Below are 8,510 nucleotides of genomic sequence, written 5' to 3'. Positions count from 1 at the left end.
TTTGTTCCTTGTACACCACACTAAGGATGTGAATTTGAAACCAAAATTGTTTATCAAAACTGAACCGAGCCATTTACACCAAAACACAAAACCATTTAGTAAATGGTTCAGTTCTGGTTTCAAGTTTAAGACTGGTTAGCTAGACGAGTTGGTCTGATTTTAACTGTTTAATCTGTCGGTTTTAAACCGAATTGAGACCGTGAAAATCGAACCATTTAACCCGTATAGTGATTTAATACAATAAGGAGTTAACTAATGCATTTTCAGTGCCTCATGCTCTTTAATTTAGAACACTACTGATAATTGTGTTCATTAGCAGCTTTGTTTGTATCTCACTTTCTCCATATGATATTCTCTTTTGTTAGTTGTTTGGTTATTTTAACAAAACAAGAAGGGTTAATTTAGGGAAGAATTAAGGACCATAGAGGCTGTCTAACAGTCTATTCAATAATTTACTTTTACTATGTAGTTATGTAGTTAAATCATTGCTTGTTCAATGCCTTAGTAAATTTCATACAAAATTGAAGCGTTAATCAACAAAAGCAAATTTCAGTAAGCATGCGAATAAACTACCAAACCGATTGCTAATTGTTTAGAAACTAAATGGATTAAACCGTGATCAAAATCATTTAAAACCATGAAACCAACACCATTTTAAAAACCGTGAAACTAGGGTTTCAGAAAGTGCAACCGTTTAGTAAATGGTTTGGTTTTTGTTTCAGCCAAATAAATGTGAATCGAACCAAACCAAATCGTATATACTGAAATCGAACCGATTAACACCCTTGCACCACACCACTACCTGAAAATCACATTCAATCCACAACTTACCTACCCCTATCCCAGTAGCATATTGAACCACAATGAAGAAAGCTGCAAACTCCGCCATAAAGTAAGTCCCAACTACTTCATACTGTGCAAAGCACCTCATAGGGGAGCCAATCTCATCCATGAAAAATCCAACCGCTCCAGAATAATTGGGTTTCCAAGAGATCATCCATCAATGTTCAACTTGTAGTATCCCAATGGCGGGAAACTTCAAAAGATCTCTAAAATATGTTCAGTGGAGACCTTGTAATTGACACCATTAACCTTTTCGACAAAATAAGGTCCTCTATAGATGAAACATGAATAGAGATTTGAGTGGAGAAATCTTGAAGGTCCTGTAGCACAACTTTCACTATAAAAGATGAAGGGCATTGATGACTTTCAAAAATTCTCCTATTTCACTCTGCCCAAATGTGAAACGGAACCAATATGGATAATGGAAGCCACAAATTACTACAATGTGCCACCACTGCCTTTCTTTTCCACCAGGAGAATAATTCCATAAACTCCAATCTTAGACAACATAAGCTTGGAGTGTTTCCAAACCAAACTAGACTTATCTGTTCATAGGTGATCAAGGATTTATCTATTAATATACTCATTTTTATCATAAGTACCATTAATACTTGAAATTTCTATTATTAACTTATATAAATACTAACAAACATGCATGTACAAATGCATGTGTGTGTTGTGTGCACTTGCACGTGCATAATGCAAGATAAATTCTGCAGTAAAATCTAGAAAAATTGCAAATGCATGGTCATTTGTGGGGGAAGAGAGAGAGGGAATGAGACTACACGAGAAAATACATTATAGGGATTTACTTCCTAATATATGACCAAAGAAATGTATAACAAATTTGTCACTCTAATGCATACAAAATTTCACTTTACAAGAGTGAATAAGTTAGACACCAAGTTTATAACATCTTGGAAAGCATCTTTGACTATTATTAAAATTGATTTTCAGATAGACCTAAAACAAAAGTCAGATTCAATTATCCAAAAATCTAGTACTGGAGAACTATAGGAATTGGGTAAGAATATTGACAAGTCTAGAAAATTAATGTTGCTAACTGTGTAACTTTTAAGAGGAAAGTCAGCAATTCAGGACGTAAATATAGTGAGAAGTATAACAAATTGGTTTAGAACATAAACAAAATATATACAGATTGGGCAATTTTGGACTTCCAAGCTACCAATGTTTTAGGTAATTTTAATCATCCTAGCGATCAATTTTTTTTTTTAATGTATTTATATTGTTATTGTAATGAAGGATTAAAGTATCGGTATCAATTAAATTTAAGATACATATTGGAAGATATCATATTTTATTGGAGATATGCTAAGATAGGCTAAAGATCAATAATTAAAGTATCAGTATCGATTGCCGTATAGATCGACTAAATTTAAGATACTTATAAAAAGGATATCCTATTATATCGGAGACACTTTAAACCATGTTTATAATGATCAAAATTAAATTAATGATTAGAAGACAAGCTTCAATTTTCTCTCTCGCATATGTTCAACATAAGAGGAAAATGTTCTGAAGCCCCTAAAAATACTTAACATATATCGATATCACGTTGGTGAATGTTCAACCCTTGTGTAAATTCATTTTTTTTTTCCTTTGTGGTAACTAAATTCATTCTTTCCAAATCAATGTAAGAAACAATGAATTGAATGCACAAATACTCAATTTTACATCAAATCAAGATCAAAATATTGATACTATTCTTCCAGTTGATCACATCTTGCCCATAATACAATAACACATTATAAGAACTAACTGTAAGAATCAATCGTGCTTTACTCAGCCCATTCAGTTTTACTCTAGATTAGCAAGAGAAAGGCAAAGGGGAATGCAATTGAGACTATTCTTTAGACCCGGCTCATTTCTTGGCAAGATTAAGCTATATATATATATATATATATATATATATATTAATGATTTATCCTTCCAATCTACTTCATCATCACTTGAGCTCTTAGACTTTGGCTCATCTCTAGATACTTTGCTACAGCTGCAGCTTCCACTATCGCTAATGGGAGCATGTAATTTTTCCTATCTTTTTAAATAATACATTTATCTATCTTTTCTATTGTAATGATCGACCTATTCTGCAAGACATGAATATTTCAATTACTCAAATGTAGCTTGCTCGGGCAGTATGGTATGGATCTAGATTGGGTTTCAGCCCTCCATATGAGGATCCTCATTTAATCGATACAATTCAAGGATGGAGTTATTTTTCGGCTGCAGGAAAGTGATTGTGGAATGAGATATCTGGTCTGGCATCTTGCATTTGTTGGGCTCTACTATTGGCTCATAATGATCTCATTTTCAATGGTAGAGATCTCTCACCCAGGGAGATAATCTCATATGCCGAAAAAGAGTTTGATGAGTTTTGCAGTAGCCATGCACCCAATACACATTTTTCTTAGAATCCACAACAAATTGGTTCTAATCGTTCTGGAGTGGGATTTATTCTGAGAAATTCTGAAGGTGTCCCCAAGTTTGCTATCATTGAGCCAATTTCTTTCTCATCTATTCTTCAAGGAGAAGCAATTGCAATTCGGAGTGGGCTCTTATATAGTATTGTTGAAGCAATTGACAACATTGAAGTGGAAACAGATAATCTTGAGCTTGCCACTATCCTAAGCAATAATCATGCGGATCCCAAACTTGAAGTTTTCGGTATTTGAACGGACATCAAATATCTAGCTACCTTTTTTTCATTCTTATTCATTCAAGTATGTTCCTAGGGAGACCAACAGTGTCGCTGACTCCTTAGCCCGGAAACCACCTCCTTAGTGTGCATGATAGATTGGCCCTCTTCCACTCCTTGGATTTCTGATCTATGTAAATAAGACTCTTTGCGCTGGTCATGCATAAATATATAGACCCGTATTTACTAAAAAAAAAAAAAAAAAACAATGTTTAGCCTCCTCAACAATGGCTATGTTATTAAAACCAAAGCCATGAGTTTCTTGTTTTAATTTTAAAAGTAACTGCAAGCATACAGATCAGTGTAGCTAACGGGTCAAACACAAGGAGAGCAACCACTTTACTTTTAACTTTTTTTAGTAGTGCAAAAGTGTAACGATTGATTATAGTGATTTACTTCTAACTACCGTCTTAACAAAAATGCATCTAAAAGCGTCCTAACCAATACAATTGGGAAAATTGGAATTGAAATTGCAATAAAAATTGAACGACCTAACCATTCACATCTAACCCTAGCCATTCGTCATCTAGGAATTTAAATATTCAAACCACGCAATTAAAAAGCAATAAATAAAAATTAAAAGAAATGACTAAAATAAAATAAAAAGAAAATAAAGGGAGAAAGAGGCACCAAAGTAGGTATCTTTAGTTAGCCCGAGGGGTGCACCATAAATAATATGGGTTTCCTTATTTGACCTGAGAGTACTCTTACAAGGGCTATTCTACTTGGTTTAGGGGGAAGGGATGCAATATAGATAATCAAAGTAAAATGATGGTTTCATGGCTAGAGAGGGGCAAAGCCAACACATGCATCTAGCCATGAACCTTGGGGAAAGGGAAAGCAATAATGTAAAACTGAAAATTTAAAACCTAATTTAAGAATGATGAGTAGCAAGAAGAGGGAATGAGAGGGGGGGTAAGAAGACTACTGTAGAAGCCTACTTACTTGAACTTGAAAACTTGATTTAGATTTGAAACACTACGAGTACTAAAAACCAGACCTGGAATAAACCAAATATGAAATTACTAGTACTAGAGAAAACAAATTTGAAAAAGAAACTTGAACTTGAAAGAAGATGCTCCACAGTATGTTCTTGTCACCTAGAACTAAACCTAGAACTAGAACTTGAAAATTACAACTTCAATTGCATAAAACATAAAATTGAAAGGCTAAATCAAAGACAAAAGTGCATGCATTCATTAAATAAATGAGAATTACAAAAGTGTTTTATAGCAAAAAACTAAAACTAGAACTAAAGGGATACAGAGAAAGAGAGAGTAACCAAAAAAAAAAAAAAAAAAAAAAAAAAAAATCTAAGGAGAGAAGTGCCTCCCTTTCTTACATGGTTCTTATTTATAGGGAAGGAGAGAAAAAATCCAACGAATTGGGTTTCTAAAAGGTCGGATTTTTTTTTTTTTTTTTTTTTTTTTGAGATTGAGGTGCTGATGTGGAGGGGAGAGAAGAGGAAAATCATGCAAGATGAGAGACCGAACGATTTTCTCTTTATTTATTTATTTATTTTTTATATATTTTCTTTCTTATTTCCTATTATTCCTCTATTTTTCTCTCTCCTTCAAACTTGCGCACAACTCTCCAGAGAGTAAAAAAAACAACCAAGAAGTTCGAACTTGAGACCTCCTGGTTAACATGGGATTTTTGCACACCACAGTTCACCAACTACACTAAGTAGTTGTTACAAAAAAGAAGAATCTTCAATTACTCAAGGGGGATCCATCGATCCTTGTTAGCATTTGAAATATTCTTTTGTACCCTTGGAACAACTGTAGAAAGGCTAGCCTACATCTTGGTTCAGTTATAATCTATTATTCTTTTTCTTGCCTGAAAAGAATAATTGTGTGTATGAGTTCCAAAACGAATGTGTACTTTCAATGCAACACGTCCATCTTGCTCAGAATTTTATCATCTTCATAACCATGAAAAGAAATAAGACTCTTTACATGTAAAATTGGAGATACGATGCCCGATAGTCCTTAAAGTCTTTAAAATATAAAACTTACAAAAGGAGAGTAAACTCAAGGTAGCTCCATTCTAAATATGTAAAATTGCATACTTTTATACCTTAGATTTCACACATAAATGTGCTCATCAATTCTCTTATCCAAAGACAGTAATCTAAATGCACATGAAGGACCTTCGTAAAAGAAGAGGTTAAAGAAAAAAAAAAACATTTACATAGTTAAAATGTGGGCTTCATCCCTTCACCAGTAAGTTATTTTTTCATGACTTCTCTTTTTCCCTTGTTTCTCTTCAATTTCTGGTCCATCACCGCCATTAATGGCGTTCACTCGAGACCTGGGGGCAGAGATTGAGGCAATTTCTGCTGCCAACAGAGCCACATTTGTGCCCTCCACCCCCACTTTGTTGAGCACTACCCAAGAGGGTGCCCCTAGCTCCACTGTTGTGCAAGTTGCGGTTGTAATACTTCCATCAAGGACTAGTCCTAATTTGGCCATCCCTAGCGTCCAGAGGGGCATCGGACTTGCCTTCATTCCTACATACATCAGGTTTGAGGCCCTGAACTACAATAGCCATTTGACGGAGGAAGATTTAGTTAAGATTAGGTTCCGATTTCAAATCCCTGATTCGGTCACTCTACGACCGCCTATCCTTAATGAATTTTTTTGTAAGTCAGTTAGCGACGAGGTCTAATTGTTTGAGGAGGCTTTTAGAGGTGGCCTTTGCTTCCCCATACTTAGGCATTCAACTACTTCAGCATTAGTCCCTCCGAGCTTTGACTAAACAGTTGGTGGAGCCTGATAGGGTTCTGCGTCCTTGTCAATGGGATAGATTGAGCGATGTTTTGGTCCCTCTTCCTTACCTACTTTCACTTGAATTCACAGGGCAGTCATTGCAGTTGGTACGTGCTAAGCCAGCATGGTATGACCAAGGTTATGGAGGGGAATCGTCTGTTTTTCTTCATCCATGTTTTTCTTGTTTTGCTACCTTCAGAAGGCGACATGTGGCATTACTTTAAGTGAACGGCATGTTAAAAACCAAACTGATGTAATAACCCTCACCCAATTAAATTAATCTTGACCGTTGATGACACGTGTCATTAAAGGTCTGCCGATTGACAATGTCTAGTCCAAACCAAACATCACTAAGGTGAACGTCCAACCCACCTTGACAGACGCTGAAGAGTGGACCTTCAAAGCACTGAGGAAAATGGGTTACGTCATCGATATCACCAAGCTGGGTGACGAGGAGTTTCTTGCTCAGCATGGGTTGATCGCAGGTGATTAGCCTCTTTAGATTAGTATCTTCATTCAACCTTTTTATTTTTCTTTTTCTTTTTGGTACTAACCCAGGCCTTGTTCTGCAATGTCACTTAGCTGCCATATGATCTTAATGTCATTCGCTTCTCATGAGGCCCGAAATCAAAGCCAAGCAGAGGTGCAAAGGGGAAAAGAGACCAAAGCAGCCAATTGCCCCCCTAAAGAGGCGACGGAAAAGGAGAAGGATGGCATCTACTTCTGAGTTAATCGCTCCACAAGACACAAGGGTGGTAACGGTTACCGATCAGCCATCCCTCAGGTTACAGGGGTGGCAATAGTTGCTGACTCATTCGTTCCCAAAGACATGGAGGTGGTAAGCAAGGAGGTCACAATTCATCTTGCAACTGGCATGATTCTGTTGATAGCTCCTGTTGACTCACCCAGATGGGCCTCCATCACACGATAGTTCAGAGTAAGGAGAGGATCTACCCCAATATGTGGGCTTTGCACACGATGGACTTTGCTCCCTAACGAGTCTTCTCATCAAGAGGGGGTCTCCGAATGACCTAAGGAGACAATCACATCCCTTTGAGGTGAGCGCTCATGACAAAGGTGATAGAGCAGGTGGAGGCAACTGAGGCCAGGGGCGATTGCATAGCCACTGATGATAGGGACTAGTTGAGGATCGTCTCACTCGACGATTGCTTATTTTTGGTGAAAACTTCATAGACGGATATCAGACCCACACCTGCCGTTTAACTCGGGACTACCTGCTCATGGAGGAGATGATGATGCAAGAGCTCAACGAAGAGGGAGAGTGACGCTTACTCGAGTGAATTTTTATTCAAGTTACTTGCATTGTATCTATTCTTTGAATATTGAAATCCTTTACTTGTGCAAGTTGTGTCGTACGTTTTGGAGGCATATGACCGATCAGATAGGTTGACCAGGTAGATGGAGGTGCTGTGGGCCTCTGCGATGGCCAAGGACGAGGAGATTGCCTCTCTCCAAACAGTTAAGAAGGATGAAGATCAAGGCCAAGACGGCCCAAAGCTCCCTCTTGGAAGCTTGGGAGAGTGTGTCCATCCTCGGGGCTAGAGTTACCTCAATTCTCGAGGTTCATGAGGCTAACAAGTCCAGTTGGGAAGGAGAGAAGAAGGACCTACAAGATTCACTCTAGATCATTCAGGCCGACCTAGGTTCCACTCGAGCCCAGCTAGACGAGGAGAAAATCTTCTCACAAAATAAGCGGCAACTAAGAGAAAGTTGAACGATAAGTGATTCGGCTAGAAGAGGAGCTTAAGGCCTCTCGAAAGATGGTGTCTACCACTTAAGCCCATATTGTGGCAGAATATAATGCCTTGACGGATTTTGAGATTACGTCGCCACCTTCCATGTTGATGTTTACATTTATAGGCCCTGTACTATAGGGACTTTGTCCTTATCGAGCAACTGACGTTCATCTTCGCTTCCTTCATGCCTATAAACTCCAAGACCAAGACTAAGGTTGAGGTGGAAGAAGCAGCCAGGAGGTGGTTGAGGAGGTGGACAATCACCCCGTAGAGCTGTCAAGTGGGGACAACGAGATGAAGTTAAACAAGGCTTGAGCGGCCTTTATATATATGCTCCCTATTTTTTTGTAAAGTGGCCTTACAACCTTTTTCATTTCACTAAACAATCTTCTCTTGATCTTATGCGGCGTTGAGTTTTTG

Source organism: Macadamia integrifolia, chromosome 1, assembly GCF_013358625.1.
Source record: "Macadamia integrifolia cultivar HAES 741 chromosome 1, SCU_Mint_v3, whole genome shotgun sequence".
Classification (NCBI taxonomy): Eukaryota; Viridiplantae; Streptophyta; class Magnoliopsida; order Proteales; family Proteaceae; genus Macadamia; species Macadamia integrifolia.
Note: the sequence above shows the minus strand (reverse complement) of the source record.